This window comes from Carassius gibelio, chromosome B5 (assembly GCF_023724105.1).
Source record: "Carassius gibelio isolate Cgi1373 ecotype wild population from Czech Republic chromosome B5, carGib1.2-hapl.c, whole genome shotgun sequence".
Taxonomy (NCBI): Eukaryota; Metazoa; Chordata; class Actinopteri; order Cypriniformes; family Cyprinidae; genus Carassius; species Carassius gibelio.
The window spans coordinates 27,252,541-27,278,394 of record NC_068400.1 but is presented as its reverse complement, the minus strand read 5'-3'; the positions used below and the strand labels follow the sequence as shown (position 1 = coordinate 27,278,394).

Sequence of the window (25,854 nt, the reverse complement as noted above, 5' to 3'; positions counted from 1 at the left end):
TTATTTATCAACAGTGCATTCACAACACTTATACCACAATTTTCTGTAAAATCTCACCATTGACATGAACAAATGTAAGCTTACACGCCATGACATTTTTTTTGCCATTAAGGTTATACTTTTTTTTAATGCATTCTATAGTGACTTTTACTATCAAGCATCACTATACTTTTACACTATGGACATTATGGACATGAATGATACAGCAAATTGTGTGACTTGTTAAGCAGGTGTGCAGTACTACTAGGGTTAAAGATTACTGTTCTTGCAGTTGAAATCCGTACATGATGGACAATAAAATGGTGGAAAATACCACTTACAATTAAGGAATGAAGGTCAGATCTATAGGGCAACTTGAGGGCTGGGCTCTTTTTTGCTTGTAATCAACCGTTCACATGATAACACATTAGCATCATAATCCCATATTTTGTGAAGACAAGGACCACTTTCATTTTTCTTATTCATTGCATTTAGAAGATTAGGATATTGCTTCACATATGTTACAGTCTGACCGTAACAATCATACTCTATAAATACACTATAGACTCACTGAGGAAGGACTTAAACACACCATATGTGTCCTCTTTCCTCCACAAACAATCTGATGGAAGTGTATTGATCCAGCTCTCTCGCGAGTGGCTTTATTGAATCATCTGGAGAAGTCCTGTGATTGATCGACTGCAAAAGTCACCATTGCCAGTGATAGCATCACATGATTTTGGAGATTTGACAAAAGATGAACCAGTCTAATTCACTGTTGTTTTATAGATCACTATATCTTTCTACAGTTGTTGGCAATATCAGTGTAAATATTTCTTCTCTTGTTAAGTACGAGAGGAGATATGTCACAAAAGATTGTACTCATGCCACTGATGGTCAGCAAAGAGCTTTAAATTTCTTTATGAGGCAGATTGGGGAGAAGGGGAGGCCAGTTCAGAAGATGTCACCTAGGAATTTCTATTATTTACAGTCTGCCTTCCTGTGGACTCAATGTGAGTTGACAGCAACCATAAGAAGCTCATGAATAAAACCATAGGTGCTCAAAAGCAAGTTGATGGGTTATGAGTTTTGGGGGGTTAAAAAAAGGAGATGAGCTCAGTTGGTAGTGCTAAGTATCCCTAAGCACTTGTCACAATCTCATTAAGACTCTATACTGTCAATCGATGTGGCTCCAAAGTACCTTAACAAGCAACAGATATTAATACTTTATTATAGCACTCATTAAATCATTGTATGCACACCAGTGGAATAAAAAATGCTATATCACAGCATCTCGGCTGAGGCAGGGATAGACTGAGACATCAATGCACATGCAACTCGATATGACATATGTTTTTTGTGAATCATAATAGGAAAAAATTCATTGCTTGCCAATCTGGACAACTTCTTTCAGGTTTTTAGAAATGTACACATTCAGAAGAAATTAAAACATGTATTAATTATGATGTGCTTATTCTCTATTGAGTCCATAATGATTATATTAAGCTGTTGAGCTCTTATATTAATTTATTAACTAAAATAGATTATCTATGAGCAAGAACTATAAATTACTTTTACTAATGCAAACACGTTGTTAACATAATAACTGAAAAAGTATTGCAACCATTTTTATGTAAATGTTAAATCAAAAATGTGTGCTTTTAAGATTGTAGTGTTTAAGTCACCTAGGCAAGCATTTTAATAAAAGAAACACAAAGCCATATATCTTTTTTTACTTGAGGTAATCATGCACAATGAGACTAGGAATGTGTATTAGGATAGTAAATAAATAAATATTCCATTAAGAAATTGATGCTGACTGTTGAGCTCTCTTGCACTGATGATGTCATCTATTTGGCAATATTTTCCAAAAGCCTGCCGTCCGACTCGGTCCGAGAGCCTTTCAGTCTGTCTAGTTACTGATATTTCAGCCTAGTAAAGCTTAAGAGGAAAAGGTTCCCAGAGACAATGACTTAATACAAGCTCACTGAATGCTCTTTACAGTCTTCTTACTGGACGTCAGTAGAGGTGAGCTGCTTGTGCAACGCTGGGATAAAATCATCTGTAAATTACATTAAAGCTGCTCTGCTGTAGGCACAGTGCCATAAAACACATTTTTTAAAGTGATAAAAATTCTCAAGTGTGTGTGTGTGTGTGTGTGTGCAAGAGAAGGTAAGGCTTTTGTTACAGTTATAGACATTGATTGCACACAAGAAATAGAATTACATTGCAACAAGGGCTGGGAAAAGTGATCGCTACCAACAAACAGCAGGCAGTGTTCATAAACAAAATAAGTCACAGTATATTGCTTAATTAATAGCACTGTAGCATGTGGCTCTCATTTTTTCCACACCTCTAAATTACTGTCACTCTTTTAAAATGATTTCTCCCAGAATAGCCCGATCAGCCATGCTTACACGTGTCATTTAGTGTGACAAAGCTATATTTGGTGTAATGATTCTTGAACACCATGTAAATTAGACATATTATGTGTTCAATATGGCAATAAATTAGATTACCACACGTATCTTGTTCTACTTCATTCCTCTTTCTTTTTTTTTTCTTTCTCAGAAACAAAGATGTTTTTTTATGAAATTGGTTGATGTCTTTGTTTAGACTGAAACTTTACTTTTGTCATTCAAGTTAACTGGATCATGTCATTTTATTATACTTCATTTTTAGAGATCAATGTTATTACTTTTGCATATATACACTGGTCATATTATGGTACAGCCTTTTTTAGAGAGCTCTCTGTGTGCATTGTAAATATTTCATGAAGCCATTGCAACAGCGACCAAAAATCTAATTGCAAAACAAATATACAAGATGTACACCATGCTATGTGCAGCCTGCAGTGTCCCAGCAGAAAAGCATCATGGACGTGTGCTTGTTTGCTTGTCTCAGCCCCTCAGGGGACTCAGATAAGTGTGGTATGGATAGTTTACATATTTTGTAGCACATGCGATTCAAGACAAGCATACAAAGTGAGAGACTGTGGTTTCAGATGCCTAGTTAAAAAAATAAATAAAATTGAAGACAGACTAGTTACTGGTGCTGTATTTATGGCAAGTAGTTGATTTACTTTGGAACAATCTCATGCATTCAGAATGTTGGACATTAAGAGAACATTCAGAAATAAAATTTTCACAGATTTCTAGGAATGTTAACAAAACATTCTTAGAAAATGCACGCTTTTGTTAGCTAAGAAAGTGTTGAGAAAAAATATAAAACTACTTCTGATCATGGTCTTAAGATTAAGCTGGCATACATCAAAACAGATCTGCAGTATAATGATGAGACTTTACTGTCCATGAGTTGACCTTAATTTGTCCAAAAAAAAAAGAAAAAAGAAAAGAAAAAGAAAAGCACTCATATCCTCCAGTGCACTCCAGAGTTGGCTGGAAGACTGCTTAAACATTCATGGATTTCCCTCATTTTATAAATATAAAATTCACATCATTTATTTTTAAGGGCACTGACTGCTTTTGGACATTTTTCATTTTCAAGACTCTCATGAAGATAGTGATAATGCTCAAATTCCCTACAGACACTTCCTGACCTAGACTTTTTATGACACTATAGGCTGTTTAAAGTTTTATATTAATGTAACGAATGATTCGCTGACATTTTGACCTAACTGTAGTGATTTTATATGTTTGGGTGAAAATTAATGTTAGATTTTGTTTAAAGCTGTATTCAATTTATCTATAAAAGTGTAGACTATAGAACATACAGTGGGTAAAATAAGTATTGAACACGTCACCATTTTTCTCAGTAAATATGTGCTATGTAAAGGTGCTGCTGTCTTAAAATTTTCACCAGATTTAACAGCCCAAGTAATCCATACATACAATGAAAACAAAACAAGTTCAGAAATTAAGTTATGTATAATAAAATGGAATGACGCAGGGAAAAAGTATTGGACACATGAAGAAAGGGAGCAAAAATGCAAGGAAAGCCAAGACATCAGCTGAAATCTATCAGTAGGCCTAATTAAAAAGCAATCTTGCCACTAGTCAGTGGAAATTATTATTAGCTGGTTCAGTCCCAACACCTACAGTACCAGGATGATGAAGATGAAAAGAGTGGACATTTCAGCAAGACAATGATCCCAAACACAGCCTAGGAAACTTTTGATTGGTTTCAGAAAAAGAAAATAAAGCTGCTAGAATGGCCAGCCAATCATCTGACTTGAATCCAACAGAAAATAAGAACTAAAGATCAGAGTTCATAGAAGATGCTCACAGAACCTTCAAGACTCTGTTGAAGTTCAATACTTTTTCCCTGTGCATTCCATTTTAATACACATGACTTAAAATCTGAACATATTTGTTTTATTTTATTTGTGGATTACTTGGTTTGATACCGACATCTGGTGAAAATGTCATGTCTACCTTTAGAAATATATGACCTGGGAAAAAATAGTGGCGTTTACAATATTTTAAACACTGTATTGTTGTAAAAACAATACATACTCTCAGGTTCTTTTTTTTTTTGGTATACAGTTCCACAAAGAACACTGTCTGAACCATTCCCTGTTGCCTACATTGTGAAAATTCGAACACTGTGAAAAAATGAATGATCTCAGCTGCAGCTTCAGCATCTATTTAAAGTTTAGGGGCAGAAGCTTTGGATTCTAGAGAGCATTTAATTGGTCAGAAGATTTGATGAGAAGCTGAAGTATGAGGTGACATAAAACAATAATAAATATAGCTGCAAGCAGCAATTACGGGGCCAAGCACTCCAACGGCAAATGTAGTAGCTAAGCATCGCATAAAGCATCACACCAAATACATTAATGAGCAATAACAGCAATTTTGGAATTATTGTATTTGAAATGGCAAAAAAACACCAATACCACCTCTAGTAGCATGATTACTTGGTTTATCAAGCTTGACCAATAGGTGACACTGTTATAAAATCAATTTGGTGTACTCTGTGTGACTTTTCAATGACACACACAAAGTTTGGTGTCAATATGCCAAAGCATTCCAGGGATACAGCCTCAAGTGTAATTTTCTCATTGTGCCTCAAATTCGTCGATGTGGTATGCGAAAACGGTTTTGTCTATCGACTCAAAATCCATAACTTTGAATCAGTATAGCCTGAAGATCATTTGATTCGAATTTGGTGAAAATCGGACATACGGTTGATGAGGAGTTCGAAAAAGTATGTTTTCAACATAAATCAAAATGGCGGACCGGAAGTTCAGCTTACCGTGGTATATTTGGTATCTATGTTATCGGCATAAGCCAGGGAATATTTTGAGCCCAGTTTCCTTCAAATAGGCTAATGCATTAAAAAGTTATTAGCATTTTAAAAAGTGTAATTACTCATGGTTAATGAATGGTTTATTACTCTTGACCAATAGGTGGCGCTGTTACCAAATTTATGTGGCATGGTCAGTGTGAGGTGGCGATGACACATACAAAGTTTGGTGCAAATATGTCAAAGTGTTGCAGAGATACAGCCTCAAATGCATTTTGGCACCCTTCCAGCAAATTCGTTGATGCGCTAAATGAGAACCGTTGCGTATATCGACACAAAATCCATAACTTTTTGCCAGCATGGTCTGAAGATGATGCACGTCAAATTTGGTGAAAATTGGGCTAACGGTCTAGGAGGAGTTAAAAAAAGTAGGTTTTCAACATTAAGCAAAATGGCGGACAGGAAGTAAGGCCAATTTTCACATTATTGGTATCAATACTCTCGGCATGACCCACAGAATATAGCGAGACCATTTTAATTTTAATAGACTAATTTATTCAAAAGTTATTAGCATTTATGTGATATTTCATTATAACTATTGGCCACAAGGTGGCGCTGCCACCAAACTTTTTGAGTACCTTCAGGGCATGGAGCCGAATATTTTTGTAATTATTTGCGAAACGATACGATGCTGCGTTCAAAAAATACAGCATTTTAAATCATAATTCAAAATGGACGACGCCTAAAATGGCCGACACAGGAAAATTGGATATCATTTGACTCGACATGACTCACTGAATCTAAAGAGACCAGTTGTGTGATTTTTGGCCAAACCATTCAGTAGTTATAAGCCAAAATATGCATTTTTCATATCTCCTGACCACTAGGTGGCGCTGTGTCGAAACACTGCAGGTAGTCTCAGTTCATGCTTGTTATAACACACGCCAAGTTTGGTCTCAATATGACAAACCGTTGCCGGGATATAGCCTCACGTGCATGTTTGCGTGCTTTTCGTCAAATTTGTTTACGTGTCATTCGACAACAGTTGGACGAATCAACTTGAATTCCATAACTTTTTGCCAGCATGGTCTGAAGATGATCTGAGCCAATTTTCGTGGCAATCGGACTAACCGTCTAGGACGAGTTCGAAAAAGTAGGTTTTTCGAATAATTGAAAATAGCGAAAAAACTAAACCTTGCGATTTTTGAATTTTAGGGTTCATTCGACTTGGCCTGAGCCAAGGATTCAGAAGAAAAAAGAATTTCCATTTTCTGGCTTACGGTTCAAAAGTTATTAGCATACAAACATTGAAAGTTTGGACAAGTGGTGGCGCTAGAGAGTAGGAGTTAGAGGCTTCAAATTTGCTATAGTTAATGTTGGGACAGTCCTCTATCAGTGTGCCAAATTATACAACTTTCCCGCAAACGGTTCTATGGGCTGCCATAGACTTGCGGCGGAAGAAGAAGAAGAAGAAGAAATATAGCTGCAAGCAGCAATTACGGGGCCAAGCACTCCAACGGCAAATGTAGGAGCTAAGCATGGCATGAAGCATCACACCAAATACATTAATGAGCAATAACAGTAATTTTGGAATTATTGTAATTGAAATGGCAAAAAAAAAATCATAATACCACCTCTAGTAGCATGATTACTTGGCTTATAAAGTTTGACCAATAGGTGGCACTGTTATGAAATCAATTTGGTGTACTCTGTTTGACTTTTCAATGACACACACAAAGTTTGGTGTTAATATGCCACAGCATTCCAGAGATGCAGCCTCAAGTGTCATTTTGTCATTGTGTTTCAACTTCGTCGCTTTGGTATGCGAAAACGGTTTTGTCTATCGACACAAAATCCATAACTTTGTGTCAACATAGTCTGAAGATCATCTGATTCGAATTTGGTGAAAATTGGACATACGGTTCATGAGGAGTTCGAAAAAGTAGGTTTTCCACATAAATCAAAATGGTGGACCGGAACTTCAGTAAACACTGGCATATTTGGTATCTATGTTATCGGCATAAGCCAGGGAATATTTTGAGCCCAGTTTCTTTGCAATAGGCTAATGGACTAAAAAGTTATTAGCATTTTAAAAAGTGTAATTACTCATGGTTAATGAATGGTTTATTACTCTTGACCAATAGGTGGCGCTGTTACCTAATTTATGTGGCATGGTCAGTGTGAGGTGGCGATGACACATACAAAGTTTGGTGCAAATATGTCAAAGTGTTGCAGAGATACAGCCTCAAATGCATTTTGGCACCCTTCCAGCAAATTTGTTGATGCGCTAAATGAGAACAGTTACGTATATCGACACAAAATCCATAACTTTTTGCCAGCATGGTCTGAAGATGATTCACGTCAAATTTGGTGAAAATTGGGCTAACGGTCTAGGAGGAGTTCGAAAAAGTAGGTTTTCAACATTAAGCAAAATGGTGGACAGGAAGTAAGGCCAATTTTCACATTATTGGTATCAATACTCTCGGCATGACCCACAGAATATAGCGAGACCATTTTAATTTTAATAGACTAATTTATTCAAAAGTTATTAGCGTTTATGTGATATTTCATTATAACTATTGGCCACAAGGTGGCGCTGCCACCAAACTTTTTGAGTACCTTCAGGGCATGGAGCCGAATATTTTTGTAATTATTTGCGAAACGATACGATGCTGCGTTCAAAAAATACAGCATTTTGAAACATAATTCAAAATGGCCGACGCCTAAAATGGCCGACACAGGAAAATTGGATATCATTCGACTCGACATGACTCACTGAATCTAAAGAGACCAGTTGTGTGATTTTTGGCCAAACCATTCAGTAGTTATAAGCCAAAATATGCATTTTTCATATCTCCTGACCACTAGGTGGCGCTGTGTCGAAACACTGCAGGTAGTCTCAGTTCATGCTTGTTATAACACACGCCAAGTTTGGTCTCAATATGACAAACCGTTGCCGGGATATAGCCTCACGTGCATGTTTGCGTGCTTTTCGTCAAATTTGTTTACGTGTCATTCGACAACAGTTGGACGAATCAACTTGAATTCCATAACTTTTTGCCAGCATGGTCTGAAGATGATCTGAGCCAATTTTCGTGGCAATCGGACTAACCGTCTAGGACGAGTTCGAAAAAGTAGGTTTTTCGAATAATTAAAAATAGCGAAAAAACTAAACCTTGCGATTTTTGAATTTTAGGGTTCATTCGACTTGGCCTGAGCCAAGGATTCAGAGGAAAAAAGAATTTCCATTTTCTGGCTTACGGTTCAAAAGTTATTAGCATACAAACATTGAAAGTTTGGACAAGTGGTGGCGCTAGAGAGTAGGAGTTAGAGGCTTCAAATTTGCTATAGTTAATGTTGGGACTGTCCTCTATCAGTGTGCCAAATTATACAACTTTCCCGCAAACGGTTCTATGGGCTGCCATAGACTTGCGGCGGAAGAAGAAGAAGAAGAAGAATAATAAATATAGCTGCAAGCAGCAATTACGGGGCCAAGCACTCCAACGGCAAATGTAGGAGCTAAGCATGGCATGAAGCATCACACCAAATACATTAATGAGCAATAACAGTAATTTTGGAATTATTGTAATTGAAATGGCAAAAAAAAAATCATAATACCACCTCTAGTAGCATGATTACTTGGCTTATAAAGTTTGACCAATAGGTGGCACTGTTATGAAATCAATTTGGTGTACTCTGTTTGACTTTTCAATGACACACACAAAGTTTGGTGTTAATATGCCACAGCATTCCAGAGATGCAGCCTCAAGTGTCATTTTGTCATTGTGTTTCAACTTCGTCGCTTTGGTATGCGAAAACGGTTTTGTCTATCGACACAAAATCCATAACTTTGTGTCAACATAGTCTGAAGATCATCTGATTCGAATTTGGTGAAAATTGGACATACGGTTCATGAGGAGTTCGAAAAAGTAGGTTTTCCACATAAATCAAAATGGTGGACCGGAACTTCAGTAAACACTGGCATATTTGGTATCTATGTTATCGGCATAAGCCAGGGAATATTTTGAGCCCAGTTTCGTTGCAATAGGCTAATGGACTAAAAAGTTATTAGCATTTTAAAAAGTGTAATTACTCATGGTTAATGAATGGTTTATTACTCTTGACCAATAGGTGGCGCTGTTACCAAATTTATGTGGCATGGTCAGTGTGAGGTGGCGATGACACATACAAAGTTTGGTGCAAATATGTCAAAGTGTTGCAGAGATACAGCCTCAAATGCATTTTGGCACCCTTCCAGCAAATTCGTTGATGCGCTAAATGAGCACCGTTACGTATATCGACACAAAATCCATAACTTTTTGCCAGCATGGTCTGAAGATGATTCACGTCAAATTTGGTGAAAATTGGACTAACGGTCTAGGAGGAGTTCGAAAAAGTAGGTTTTCAACATTAAGCAAAATGGCGGACAGGAAGTATGGCCAATTTTCACATAATTGGTATCAATGCTCTCGGCATGACCCACAGAATATAGCGAGACCATTTTAATTTTAATAGACTAATTTATTCAAAAGTTATTAGCGTTTATGTGATATTTCATTATAACTATTGGCCACAAGGTGGCGCTGCCACCAAACTTTTTGAGTACCTTCAGGGCATGGAGCCGAATATTTTTGTAATTATTTGCGAAACGATACGATGCTGCGTTCAAAAAATACAGCATTTTGAAACATAATTCAAAATGGCCGACGCCTAAAATGGCCGACACAGGAAAATTGGATATCATTCGACTCGCCATGACTCACTGAATCTAAAGAGACCAGTTGTGTGATTTTTGGCCAAACCATTCAGTAGTTATAAGCCAAAATATGCATTTTTCATATCTCCTGACCACTAGGTGGCGCTGTGTCGAAACACAGCAGGTAGTCTCAGTTCATGCTTGTTATAACACACGCCAAGTTTGGTCTCAATATGACAAACCGTTGCCGGGATATAGCCTCACGTGCATGTTTGCATGCTTTTTGTCAAATTTGTTTACGTGTCATTCGACAACAGTTGGACGAATCAACTTGAATTCCATAACTTTTTGCCAGCATGGTCTGAAGATGATCTGAGCCAATTTTCGTGGCAATCGGACTAACCGTCTAGGACGAGTTCGAAAAAGTAGGTTTTTCGAATAATTGAAAATAGCGAAAAAACTAAACCTTGCGATTTTTGAATTTTGGGGTTCATTCGACTTGGCCTGAGCCAAGGATTCAGAGGAAAAAGGAATTTCCATTTTCTGGCTTACGGTTCAAAAGTTATTAGCATACAAACATTGAAAGTTTGGACAAGTGGTGGCGCTAGAGAGTAGGAGTTAGAGGCTTCAAATTTGCTATAGTTAATGTTGGGACTGTCCTCTATCAGTGTGCCAAATTATACAACTTTCCCGCAAACGGTTCTATGGGCTGCCATAGACTTGCGGCGGAAGAAGAAGAAGAATAATAAATATAGCTGCAAGCAGCAATTACGGGGCCAAGCACTCCAACGGCAAATGTAGTAGCTAAGCATCGCATAAAGCATCACACCAAATACATTAATGAGCAATAACAGCAATTTTGGAATTATTGTATTTGAAATGGCAAAAAAAAAAAAAAAACACCAATACCACCTCTAGTAGCATGATTACTTGGTTTATCAAGCTTGACCAATAGGTGACACTGTTATAAAATCAATTTGGTGTACTCTGTGTGACTTTTCAATGACACACACAAAGTTTGGTGTCAATATGCCAAAGCATTCCAGGGATACAGCCTCAAGTGTCATTTTCTCATTGTGCCTCAAATTCGTCGATGTGGTATGCGAAAACGGTTTTGTCTATCGACTCAAAATCCATAATTTTGAATCAGTATAGCCTGAAGATCATTTGATTCGAATTTGGTGAAAATCGGACAAACGGTTGATCAGGAGTTCGAAAAAGTATGTTTTCAACATAAATCAAAATGGCGGACCGGAAGTTCAGCTTACCGTGGTATATTTGGTATCTATGTTATCGGCATAAGCCAGGGAATATTTTGAGCCCAGTTTCCTTCAAATAGGCTAATGCATTAAAAAGTTATTAGCATTTTAAAAAGTGTAATTACTCATGGTTAATGAATGGTTTATTAATCTCGACCAATAGGTGGCGCAGTTACCAAATTTATGTGGCATGGTCAGTGTGAGGTGGCGATGACACATACAAAGTTTGGTGCAAATATGTCAAAGTGTTGCAGAGATACAGCCTCAAATGCATTTTGGCACCCTTCCAGCAAATTCGTTGATGCGCTAAATGAGAACCGTTACGTATATCGACACGAAATCCATAACTTTTTGCCAGCATGGTCTGAAGATGATTCACGTCAAATTTGGTGAGAATTGGGCTAACGGTCTAGGAGGAGTTCGAAAAAGTAGGTTTTCAACATTAAGCAAAATGGCGGACAGGAAGTAAGGCCAATTTTCACATTATTGGTATCAATACTCTCGGCATGACCCACAGAATATAGCGAGACCATTTTAATTTTAATAGACTAATTTATTCAAAAGTTATTAGCATTTATGTGATATTTCATTATAACTATTGGCCACAAGGTGGCGCTGCCACCAAACTTTTTGAGTACCTTCAGGGCATGGAGCCGAATATTTTTGTAATTATTTGCGAAACGATACGATGCTGCGTTCAAAAAATACAGCATTTTAAATCATAATTCAAAATGGCCGACGCCTAAAATGGCCGACACGGGAAAATTGGATATCATTTGACTCGACATGACTCACTGAATCTAAAGAGACCAGTTGTGTGATTTTTGGCCAAACCATTCAGTAGTTATAAGCCAAAATATGCATTTTTCATATCTCCTGACCACTAGGTGGCGCTGTTTCGAAACACTGCAGGTAGTCTCAGTTCATGCTTGTTATAACACACGGCAAGTTTGGTCTCAATATGACAAACCGTTGCCGGGATATAGCCTCACGTGCATGTTTGCGTGCTTTTCGTCAAATTTGTTTACGTGTCATTCGACAACAGTTGGACGAATCAACTTGAATTCCATAACTTTTTGCCAGCATGGTCTGAAGATGATCTGAGCCAATTTTCGTGGCAATCGGACTAACCGTCTAGGACGAGTTCGAAAAAGTAGGTTTTTCGAATAATTGAAAATAGCGAAAAAACTAAACCTTGCGATTTTTGAATTTTGGGGTTCATTCGACTTGGCATGAGCCAAGGATTCAGAAGAAAAAAGAATTTTCATTTTCTGGCTTACGGTTCAAAAGTTATTAGCATAGAAACATTGAAAGTTTGGACAAGTGGTGGCGCTAGAGAGTTGGAGTTAGAGACTTCAAATTTGCTATAGTTAATGCTGGGACTGTCCTCTATCAGTGTGCCAAATTATACAACTTTCCCGCAATCGGTTCTATGGGCTGCCATAGACTTGCGGCGGAAGAAGAAGAAGAAGAAGAAGCAGAATAATAATAAATATAGCTGCAAGCAGCAATTACGGGGCCAAGCACTCCAACGGCAAATGTAGGAGCTAAGCATGGCATGAAGCATCACACCAAATACATTAATGAGCAATAACAGTAATTTTGGAATTATTGTAATTGAAATGGCAAAAAAAAAATCATAATACCACCTCTAGTAGCATGATTACTTGGCTTATAAAGTTTGACCAATAGGTGGCACTGTTATGAAATCAATTTGGTGTACTCTGTTTGACTTTTCAATGACACACACAAAGTTTGGTGTTAATATGCCACAGCATTCCAGAGATGCAGCCTCAAGTGTCATTTTGTCATTGTGTTTCAACTTCGTCGCTTTGGTATGCGAAAACGGTTTTGTCTATCGACACAAAATCCATAACTTTGTGTCAACATAGTCTGAAGATCATCTGATTCGAATTTGGTGAAAATTGGACATACGGTTCATGAGGAGTTCGAAAAAGTAGGTTTTCCACATAAATCAAAATGGTGGACCGGAACTTCAGTAAACACTGGCATATTTGGTATCTATGTTATCGGCATAAGCCAGGGAATATTTTGAGCCCAGTTTCGTTGCAATAGGCTAATGGACTAAAAAGTTATTAGCATTTTAAAAAGTGTAATTACTCATGGTTAATGAATGGTTTATTACTCTTGACCAATAGGTGGCGCTGTTACCAAATTTATGTGGCATGGTCAGTGTGAGGTGGCGATGACACATACAAAGTTTGGTGCAAATATGTCAAAGTGTTGCAGAGATACAGCCTCAAATGCATTTTGGCACCCTTCCAGCAAATTCGTTGATGCGCTAAATGAGAACCGTTACGTATATCGACACAAAATCCATAACTTTTTGCCAGCATGGTCTGAAGATGATTCACGTCAAATTTGGTGAAAATTGGGCTAACGGTCTAGGAGGAGTTCGAAAAAGTAGGTTTTCAACATTAAGCAAAATGGCGGACAGGAAGTAAGGCCAATTTTCACATTATTGGTATCAATACTCTCGGCATGACCCACAGAATATAGCGAGACCATTTTAATTTTAATAGACTAATTTATTCAAAAGTTATTAGCGTTTATGTGATATTTCATTATAACTATTGGCCACAAGGTGGCGCTGCCACCAAACTTTTTGAGTACCTTCAGGGCATGGAGCCGAATATTTTTGTAATTATTTGTGAAACGATACGATGCTGCGTTCAAAAAATACAGCATTTTGAAACATAATTCAAAATGGCCGACGCCTAAAATGGCCGACACAGGAAAATTGGATATCATTCGACTCGACATGACTCACTGAATCTAAAGAGACCAGTTGTGTGATTTTTGGCCAAACCATTCAGTAGTTATAAGCCAAAATATGCATTTTTCATATCTCCTGACCACTAGGTGGCGCTGTGTCGAAACACAACAGGTAGTCTCAGTTCATGCTTGTTATAACACACGCCAAGTTTGGTCTCAATATGACAAACCGTTGCCGGGATATAGCCTCACGTGCATGTTTGCGTGCTTTTCGTCAAATTTGTTTACGTGTCATTCGACAACGGTTGGACGAATCAACTTAAATTCCATAACTTTTTGCCAACATGGTCTGAAGATGATCTGAGCCAATTTTTGTGGCAATCGGACTAACCGTCTAGGACGAGTTCGAAAAAGTAGGTTTTTGGAAAAATTGAAAATAGCGAAAAAACTAAACCTTGCGATTTTTGAATTTTGGGGTTCATTCGACTTGGCATGAGCCAAGGATTCAGAGCAAAAAAGAATTTCCATTTTCTGGCTTACGGTTCAAAAGTTATTAGCATACAAACATTGAAAGTTTGGACAAGTGGTGGCGCTAGAGAGAAGGAGTTAGAGACTTCAAATTAGCTATAGTTAATGGTGGGATTGTCCTCTATCAGTGTGCCAAATTATACAACTTTCCCGCAATCGGTTCTATGGGCTGCCATAGACTTGCGGCGGAAGAAGAAGAAGAATAATAATAACGCCAACGAAAACAATAGGTGCCTACGCACCTTCGGTGCTTGGCCCCTAATAACGCCAACGGAAACAATAGGTGCCTACGCACCTTCGGTGCTTGGCCCCTAATAATAACGCCAACGAAAACAATAGGTGCCTACGCACCTTCGGTGCTTGGCCCCTAATAATAACGCCAACGAAAACAATAGGTGCCTACGCACCTTCGGTGCTTGGCCCCTAAATATAGCTGCAAGCAGCAATCACGGGGCCAAGCATTCCAGCGGCAACATCAGGAGCTAAGCATATGTAGCATCAGACCAAATGCAACAATGAATAATGAAATTAATAATTGCATGATTGTAATTGAAATGGCTGAAAATGGTTAATAAAAGTTCCACAGCGAGGAGCTAAGCATGGCATGGAGCATCAGACCAAATGCAACGAGTAAGAAAAGCAATTATTGGAAGAGTGTAATTGAAACAGCCAGTAAAACTCCAGTAAAATGATGCATTATCATTTTTGGAAAATAGGTGGCGCTGTAATCAAATCGCTTTGTTGTGTTCTGTGGGAGGTGACAATGTTGTGGGCAATTTCTTTCAAAATACTTACAGACCTTTAGGGCAATGAGTCGAACATGCCCACCGAGTTTCGTTCCGATCGACTTCCATTAACCTTGTCAAATAGGTGCTTAAAGTTGTTTGGCCAATGGCGGCCATGTTTTTTAAGATAAGTGACATTCCTCATAGAGCACTTGTGCCACATTGGGCCATATCAATTTTCAAGTTGATTGGATCAACGGTTGCTTAGTTATAGCCATTTGATTTTTTTCATCCTGTAGCGCCACCAAGTGGCAGATATGGAAAAAAAATAATAATTTGACTAAAGTTTTTGTTCATGCATATGAGTTCTGAGTTTGGTGAAGATATCTCATTTTGTTCCCGAGTTATAGCCTTTTTCGTAAAATTGGTCCACGAATTTGAATGTTTTGGGTCACCTGGTTTTTTGTTCAGTCTTGATCAAACCACTGCAATAATATTCTCTGGACTCTCTAGATCAATAATTTTCAAAAATATGTTGCATTTTGTCCTTTGGTTAGCTATAAGAGGTCATTTAGGAAAGGGCCGTGGCCACATGTAACCTAAAGCCTATAAAACTGAAACAAAAACTCAAAACTTTATGAAACTTGGTTATAACATGTGAAAGATGACCCACCAAGCATGCAAAGTTTCATTAAGATCAGAAAATAGCTGGTGCTATAACAGTTAAAATGGCCTAAAAAACAAAAGATTTCTGTTGTGAATGGCATTAAACTGCAAAAAAAAAGGGGGTAATATAATCACACATGCATTAGATCTGTATTTTTTCTAAACAATCAGGCAAAATTTAACAGAGATTAGGTAAAAAAGAACACTGGAATATTTATAAAGCTTCAAAACCCAGTGTTGAATAAAAAATTGCAATTATAACCACTAGATGTCACCGGAAGACCACTAATGAGCTCACTAAAGACTAAAACATTACAGTTTATGGGCTTGTTGAGGGATTCATCTAGAAAAAATGTATATTACTATTATTTAATATTACTGTTCAAGCATTTCAGATCACATTGAGTCAAAGTTTACCAATTTATTCATACAGATATATCTAATGTTTATAATTATGCCAGATTATGATTGCAATGAAACCTGAAAAATGACATAGAAGCCCATAAAAACAGAAGACTTGCAATAGGTTTTATCACCCATCATTTATTTTAATTATCTATATATATAACAAAATGTGTGCATCTGTGTGTGGGTTTAAGCATGCTTATTGAGTATTAATATAGTAGTTTAAACATTTCATGTTTGTGTGTGTCTGTAATTCTGTTCTATTCTTTTACTGTCAGCCATATCTAGGTTATTTAAAATCAGTGCAGTACTATTATCTAGACTGTGAAATTATACATAAATTGCGTATGCTTCTTTGGAATGAAATTAAGACAACATATAACAGTTATAAAGGTTAAAGAGACAGTGTTGTATGATAAATTGCATTTACGACCACTAGATGTCACTGGAAGACCACTAATGGGCTCACTAAAGACTAAAACATTACAGTTCATTGTCTCGATGATTGATTCATCTAGAAAAATATATATTACTATTATTTAATATTACTGTTCAAGCATTTAAGATCACATTGAGTGAAAGTTCAACAATTTATTCATACATGTATATCAAATGTTTACTATTATGTCAGAATATGAATGCAATGAAACCTGACATAGAAATGTAAGAAAAGAAGTCTTTCTGTGAGTTGTGTGTCACCTATAATTTATTTCAAATATCTACATACAACAAAATGTGTGGGCATGTACTTCTCTCTGTGTGTGTGTGTGTGTGTGTGTGTAATCATGCTTATTGATTATTCATATAATAGTTGAACCATTTCATTTCTGTGTGTGAGTGTCTGTGAGCCTATTCTCCATGTTAGACAATGGCACACACAAGTTTGGCTTAATTACAACAAAGCTTTGCAGAGATATAGCCTCAGACTCATTTTGTGAAGATGCCTGACATCTGAAGCAGCGCTGTACAAAAACGGTTTCGTCTATTGACACGAAATCCATAACTTTTTGTCAGCACGGTCTGAAGATGATCTGATTCAATTTTGGTGAAAATCAGACAAACGGTTGAGGATGAGTTTAAAAAAAAAGGTTTTCAACATGAATCAAAATGGCGGACAGGAAGTTTTGCTTAATATGACATAATTGGTATGTATGTTGTCGGCATGTCCCAAGGAACATTTTGAGACATGTTTCATGATAATAGGCTAATGCAATCAAAAGTTATTAGCATTATTGGAAATGTAATAATTAGCGGTTATTGATTGGTTTATTACTCTTGACCAATAGGTGGCGCTGTGACCAAAATGATGTGGCGTGGTCAATGTGATGTGACAATGTCACATATTAAGTTTTGTGTAAATATCTCCAACCTTTGCAGAGATACAGCCTCAGATGCAGTTTGGCATCTTTCCAGCAAATTCGTTGGTACGCTAATTGAAAACGGTTACGTGTATCGACACAAATTCCATAACTTTTTGCCAGCATGGTCTGAAGATGATCCAAATCAAATTTGGTGAAAATCTGAGCAACGGTCTAGGAGGAGTTCGAAAAAGTAGGTTTTCAACATGAATCAAAATGGCGGACAGGAAATTTTACCAAAATTGACAAATGGGGTATCGGTGTTCTCGGCATGACCCAAGGAATCTATCAACATCAGTTTTGTTACAATAGGCTAATGTATGCAAAAGTTATTAGCATTTTTCGAAAAATCGTTATAACTATTGACCACAAGGTGGCGCTGCCCCCAATTTTTTTGTGTACATTCAGGGCATGGAGCCGGACATTTTTGTAATTATTTGCGAAACGATACGGAACTTCATTCTTAAGATACAGCAATTTACAACTAAATTCAAAATGGCCGACGCCCAAAATGGCCGAATTGGGAAAATTCGGTATCATTCGACTCGGAATGATGCACTGAATCTAAAGACACCACTTTTGTGATTTTTGGCAAAACCGTTCAGAAGTTATGAGCAAAAACATGCATTTTTCATATCTCCTGACCACTAGGGGGCACAGCGCCGAAACACTGCAGGTAGTCCCAGGGAATGGTTGTTATAAGACCCACCAAGATTGGTCTCAATAGGCCAAACCGTTGCGGAGATATAGCCTCACGTTCACGTTTGCGTGCTTTTCGAAGAATTCGTTCATGAGCTATTCGGAAACGGTTTGAGAAATCAACTTGAATTCCATAACTTTTTGCCAGCATGGTCTGAAGATTATCTGATTCAATTTTCGTGACAATCGGTGCAACGGCCTAGGACGAGTTCGAAAAAGTAGGTTTTACGATCAATTGACGATAGCGAAAAAACTAAACCTTGCAATTTTTGAATTTCGGTGTCCATTCGACTCGGCATGAGCCAAGGAATCACAGGAAAAAAGAATTTTCATTTTGTGGCTTACGGTTCAAGAGTTATTAGCATCAAGTTTTTGAAAGTTTAGACAATTGGTGGCGCTAGAGAGTTTGAGTTAGAGACTTCAAATTTGCTACGGTTAATGTTCAGACAGTCCTCTATTAGTGTGCCAAATTATACAACTTTCCCGCAATCGGTTCTATGGGCTACCATAGACTTGGGGTGGAAGAAGAGGAAGAATAATAATAATAAATATAGCTGCAAGCAGCAATTACGGGGCCAAGCACTCCAACGGCAAATGTAGGAGCTAAGCATGGCATGGAGCATCACACCAAATGCATTAATGAGCAATAACAGCAATTTTAGGATTATTGTAATTGAAATGGCTAAAAAAATCATAAATACAACCTCTAGTAGCATGATTTACTGGCTTATCAAAATTGACCAATAGGTGGTGCTGTTATCAAGTCAATTTGGTGTACTCTGTGTGACTTTTCAATGACACAAACAAAGTTTGGTGTCAATATGCCAAAGCATTGCAGAGATACAGCCTCAAGTGTCATTTTGTCATTGTGCCTCAAGTTCGTCGCTGTGGTATGCAAAAACGGTTTTGTCTATCGACACAAAATTCATAACTTTTTGTCAGCACAGTCTGAAGATCATCTGATTAAATTTTGGTGAAAATTGGACTAACGGCTGATGAGGAGTTCAAAAAGTAGGTTTTCAACATAAATCAAAATGGCGGACCGGAAGTTCAGCTTAATCTGGCATATTTGGTATCTATGTTTTCGGAATAAACCAGGGAATATTTTGAGACCAGTTTCGTTGCAATAGGCTAATGCATTAAAAAGTTATTAGCATTTTTATAAGTGTAATTATTCATGGGTAATGAATGGTTTATTACTCTTGAGCAATAGGTGGCGCTGTTACCAAATTTATGTGGCATGGTCAGTGTGAGGTAGCGATGACACGTACAAAGTTTGGTGTAAATATGTCAAAGCGTTGCAGAGATACAGCCTCAAATGCATTTTGGCACCCTTCCAACAAATTCGTTGATGCACTTAATGAGAACCGTTTCATATATCGACACGAAATCCATAACTTTTTGCCAGCATGGTCTGAAGATGATACACGTCAAATTTGGTGAAAATCGGACTAACGGTCTAGGAGGAGTTCGAAAAAATAGGTTTTCAACATTAATCAAAATGGCGGACAGGAAGTATGGCCAATATTCGCATAATTGGTATCAATGCTCTCGGCTTTACCCACAGAATATAGGGAGGCCATTTTAATTTTAATAGTCTAATTTATTCAAAAGTTATTAGCATTTATGGGATATTTCATTATAACTATTGGCCACAAGGTGGCGCTGCCACCAAACTTTTTGAGTATCTTCAGGGCATGGAGCCAAATATTTTTGTAATTATTTGCGAAACGATACGATGATGCGTTCAAAAAATACAGCATTTTGAAACATAATTCAAAATGGCCGACGCCTAAAATGGCCGACACGGGAAAATTGGATATCAATCGACTCGACATGACGCACTGAATCTACAGAGACCAGTTTTGTAATTTTTGGCCAAACCATTCAGAAGTTATAAGCCAAAATATGCATTTTTCATATCTCCTGACCACTAGGTGGCGCTGTGTCGAAACACTGCAGGTAGTCTCAGGTCATGCTTATTATAACACACACCAAGTTTGGTCTCAATACGCCAAACCGTTGTGGAGATATAGCCTCACGTGTATTTTTGCGTGCTTTTCGTCATATTTTTTCACGTGTCATTCGAGAACGGTTGGACGAATCAACTTGAATTCCATAACTTTTTGCCAGCATGGTCTGTTGATGATCTGAGCCAATTTTCGTGAAAATCGGACAAACCGTCTAGGACGAGTTCGAAAAAGTAAGTTTTTCGAAAAGTTGAAAATAGCGAAAAAACTAAACCTTGCGATTTTTGAATTTTAGGGTTCATTCGACTTGGCTTGAGCCAAGGATTCAGAGGAAAAAAGAATTTCCATTTTCTGGCTTACGGTTCAAAAGTTATTAGCATACAAACATTGAAAGTTTGGACAAGTGGTGGCGCTAGAGAGTAGGAGTTAGAGGCTTCAAATTTGCTATAGTTAATGTTGGGACTGTCCTCTATCAGTGTGCCAAATTATACAACTTTCCCGCAAACGGTTCTATGGGCTGCCATAGACTTGCGGCGGAAGAAGAAGAAGAAGAATAATAATAACGCCAACGAAAAGTGTCATTTTCTCATTGTGCCTCAAATTCGTCGATGTGGTATGCGAAAACGGTTTTGTCTATCGACTCAAAATCCATAACTTTGAATCAGTATAGCCTGAAGATCATTTGATTCGAATTTGGTGAAAATCGGACATACGGTTGATGAGGAGTTCGAAAAAGTATGTTTTCAACATAAATCAAAATGGCGGACCGGAAGTTCAGCTTACCGTGGTATATTTGGTATCTATGTTATCGGCATAAGCCAGGGAATATTTTGAGCCCAGTTTCCTTCAAATAGGCTAATGCATTAAAAAGTTATTAGCATTTTAAAAAGTGTAATTACTCATGGTTAATGAATGGTTTATTACTCTTGACCAATAGGTGGCGCTGTTACCAAATTTATGTGGCATGGTCAGTGTGAGGTGGCGATGACACATACAAAGTTTGGTGCAAATATGTCAAAGTGTTGCAGAGATACAGCCTCAAATGCATTTTGGCACCCTTCCAGCAAATTCGTTGATGCGCTAAATGAGAACCGTTGCGTATATCGACACAAAATCCATAACTTTTTGCCAGCATGGTCTGAAGATGATGCACGTCAAATTTGGTGAAAATTGGGCTAACGGTCTAGGAGGAGTTAAAAAAAGTAGGTTTTCAACATTAAGCAAAATGGCGGACAGGAAGTAAGGCCAATTTTCACATTATTGGTATCAATACTCTCGGCATGACCCACAGAATATAGCGAGACCATTTTAATTTTAATAGACTAATTTATTCAAAAGTTATTAGCATTTATGTGATATTTCATTATAACTATTGGCCACAAGGTGGCGCTGCCACCAAACTTTTTGAGTACCTTCAGGGCATGGAGCCGAATATTTTAGTAATTATTTGCGAAACGATACGATGCTGCGTTCAAAAAATACAGCATTTTAAATCATAATTCAAAATGGCCGACGCCTAAAATGGCCGACACAGGAAAATTGGATATCATTTGACTCGACATGACTCACTGAATCTAAAGAGACCAGTTGTGTGATTTTTGGCCAAACCATTCAGTAGTTATAAGCCAAAATATGCATTTTTCATATCTCCTGATCACTAGGTGGCGCTGTGTCGAAACACTGCAGGTAGTCTCAGTTCATGCTTGTTATAACACACGCCAAGTTTGGTCTCAATATGACAAACCGTTGCCGGGATATAGCCTCACGTGCATGTTTGCGTGCTTTTCGTCAAATTTGTTTACGTGTCATTCGACAACAGTTGGACGAATCAACTTGAATTCCATAACTTTTTGCCAGCATGGTCTAAAGATGATCTGAGCCAATTTTCGTGGCAATCGGACTAACCGTCTAGGACGAGTTCGAAAAAGTAGGTTTTTCGAATAATTGAAAATAGCGAAAAAACTAAACCTTGCGATTTTTGAATTTTGGTGTCCATTCGACTCGGCATGAGCCAAGGATTCAGAGGAAAAAAGAATTTCCATTTTCTGGCTTACGGTTCAAAAGTTATTAGCATACAAACATTGAAAGTTTGGACAAGTGGTGGCGCTAGAGAGTAGGAGATAGAGACTTCAAATTTGCTATAGTTAATGTTGGGACTGTCCTCTATCAGTGTGCCAAATTATACAACTTTCCCGCAATCGGTTCTATGGGCTGCCATAGACTTGCGGCGGAAGAAGAAGAAGAAGAATAATAATAACGCCAACGAAAACAATAGGTGCCTACGCACCTTCGGTGCTTGGCCCCTAAATATAGCTGCAAGCAGCAATTACGGGGCCAAGCACTCCAACGGCAAATGTAGGAGCTAAGCATGGCATGAAGCATCACACCAAATACATTAATGAGCAATAACAGTAATTTTGGAATTATTGTAATTGAAATGGCAAAAAAAAAAATCATAATACCACCTCTAGTAGCATGATTACTTGGCTTATAAAGTTTGACCAATAGGTGGCACTGTTATGAAATCAATTTGGTGTACTCTGTTTGACTTTTCAATGACACACACAAAGTTTGGTGTTAATATGCCACAGCATTCCAGAGATGCAGCCTCAAGTGTCATTTTGTCATTGTGTTTCAACTTCGTCGCTTTGGTATGCGAAAACGGTTTTGTCTATCGACACAAAATCCATAACTTTGTGTCAACATAGTCTGAAGATCATCTGATTCGAATTTGGTGAAAATTGGACATACGGTTCATGAGGAGTTCGAAAAAGTAGGTTTTCCACATAAATCAAAATGGTGGACCGGAACTTCAGTAAACACTGGCATATTTGGTATCTATGTTATCGGCATAAGCCAGGGAATATTTTGAGCCCAGTTTCGTTGCAATAGGCTAATGGACTAAAAAGTTATTAGCATTTTAAAAAGTGTAATTACTCATGGTTAATGAATGGTTTATTACTCTTGACCAATAGGTGGCGCTGTTACCAAATTTATGTGGCATGGTCAGTGTGAGGTGGCGATGACACATACAAAGTTTGGTGCAAATATGTCAAAGTGTTGCAGAGATACAGCCTCAAATGCATTTTGGCACCCTTCCAGCAAATTCGTTGATGCGCTAAATGAGAACCGTTACGTATATCGACACAAAATCCATAACTTTTTGCCAGCATGGTCTGAAGATGATTCACGTCAAATTTGGTGAAAATTGGGCTAACGGTCTAGGAGGAGTTCGAAAAAGTAGGTTTTCAACATTAAGCAAAATGGCGGACAGGAAGTAAGGCCAATTTTCACATTATTGGTATCAATACTCTCGGCATGACCCACAGAATATAGCGAGACCATTTTAATTTTAATAGACTAATTTATTCAAAAGTTATTAGCGTTTATGTGATATTTCATTATAACTATTGGCCACAAGGTGGCGCTGCCACCAAACTTTTTGAGTACCTTCAGGGCATGGAGCCGAATATTTTTGTAATTATTTGCGAAACGATACGATGCTGCGTTCAAAAAATACAGCATTTTGAAACATAATTCAAAATGGCCGACGCCTAAAATGGCCGACACAGGAAAATTGGATATCATTCGACTCGACATGACTCACTGAATCTAAAGAGACCAGTTGTGTGATTTTTGGCCAAACCATTCAGTAGTTATAAGCCAAAATATGCATTTTTCATATCTCCTGACCACTAGGTGGCGCTGTGTCGAAACACTGCAGGTAGTCTCAGTTCCTGCTTATTATAACACACGCCAAGTTTGGTCTCCATATGACAAACGGTTGCCGGGATATAGCCTCACGTGCATGTTTGCGTGCTTTTCGTCAAATTTGTTTACGTGTCATTCGACAACAGTTGGACGAATCAACTTGAATTCCATAACTTTTTGCCAGAATGGTCTGAAGATGATCTGAGCCAATTTTCGTGGCAATCGGACTAACCGTCTAGGACGAGTTCGAAAAAGTAGGTTTTTCGAATAATTGAAAATAGCGAAAAAACTAAACCTTGCGATTTTTGAATTTTGGGGTTCATTCGACTTGGCATCAGCCAAGGATTCAGAAGAAAAAAGAATTTCCATTTTGTGGCTTACGGTTCAAGAGTTATTAGCATCAAGTTTTTGAAAGTTTAGACAATTGGTGGCGCTAGAGAGTTTGAGTTAGAGACTTCAAATTTGCTACGGTTAATGTTCAGACAGTCCTCTATTAGTGTGCCAAATTATACAACTTTCCCGCAATCGGTTCTATGGGCTGCCATAGACTTGCGGCGGAAGAAGAAGAAGAATAATAATAAATATAGCTGCAAGCAGCAATTACGGGGCCAAGCACTCCAACGGCAAATGTAGGAGCTAAGCATCGCATGAAGCATCACACCAAATTCATTAATGAGCAATAACAGCAATTTTGGAATTATTGTAATTGAAATGGCAAAAAAAAAATCATAATACCACCTCTAGTAGCATGATTACTTGGCTTATCAAGCTTGACCAATAGGTGGCACTGTTATAAAATCAATTTGGTGTACTCTGTGTGACTTTTCAATGACACACACAAAGTTTGGTGTCAATATGCCAAAGCATTCCAGGGATACAGCCTCAAGTGTCATTTTCTCATTGTGCCTCAAATTCGTCGATGTGGTATGCGAAAATGGTTTTGTCTATCGACTCAAAAGCCATAACTTTGAGTCAGCATAGTCTGAAGATCATTTGATTCGAATTTGGTGAAAATCGGACCTACGGTTGATGAGGAGTTCGACAAAGTAGGTTTTCAACATAAATCAAAATGGCGGACCGGAAGTTCAGCTTACTATGGTATATTTGGTATCTATGTTATCGGCATAAACCAGGGAATATTTTGAGCCCAGTTCCATTCGAATGGGCTAATGCAATAAAAAGTTATTAGCATTTTTACAAGTGTAATTATTCATGGTTAATGAATGGTTTATTACTCTTGACCAATAGTGGCGCTGTCACCAAATTTCTGTGGCATGGTCAGTGTGAGGTGGCGATGACACATACAAAATTTGGTGCAAATATGTCAAAGCGTTGCAGAGATACAGCCTCAAATGCATTTTGGCACCCTTCCAGCAAATTCGTTGATGCGCTAAATGAGAACTGTTTCGTATATCGACACGAAATCCATAACTTTTTGCCAGCATGGTCTGAAGATGATTCACGTCAAATTTGGTGAAAATTGGACTAACGGTCTAGGAGGAGTTCGAAAAAGTAGGTTTTCAACATTAAGCAAAATGGCGGACAGGAAGTATGGCCAATTTTCACATAATTGGTATCAATGCTCTCGGCATGACCCACAGAATATAGCGAGACCATTTTAATTTTAATAGTCTAAATTATTCAAAAGTTATTAGCATTTATGTGATATTTCATTATAAATATTGGCCACAAGGTGGCGCTGCCACCAAACTTTTTGAGTACCTTCAGGGCATGGAGCCGAATATTTTTGTAATTATTTGCGAAACGATACGATGCTGCGTTCAAAAAATACAGCATTTTAACACATAATTCAAAATGGCCGACGCCTAAAATGGCCGACACGGGAAAATTGGATATCATTCGACTCGAGATGACTCACTAAATCTAAAGAGACCAGTTGTGTGATTTTTGGCC

The 25,854-nt window shown here is 37.8% G+C and overlaps 1 long non-coding RNA gene across 1 annotated transcript; it reads right to left on the bottom strand.

The window, feature by feature from the left end:
• Positions 1-6,554: 6,554 nt before the first annotated feature.
• Positions 6,555-23,948, bottom strand: LOC127957024 (uncharacterized). Its single transcript, XR_008153688.1, has 3 exons — positions 22,198-23,948; positions 11,319-12,336; positions 6,555-7,344 (listed from the first exon to the last, which is right to left on the bottom strand). It is a non-coding gene; the product is annotated as an uncharacterized LOC127957024 (long non-coding RNA).
• Positions 23,949-25,854: the final 1,906 nt, after the last annotated feature.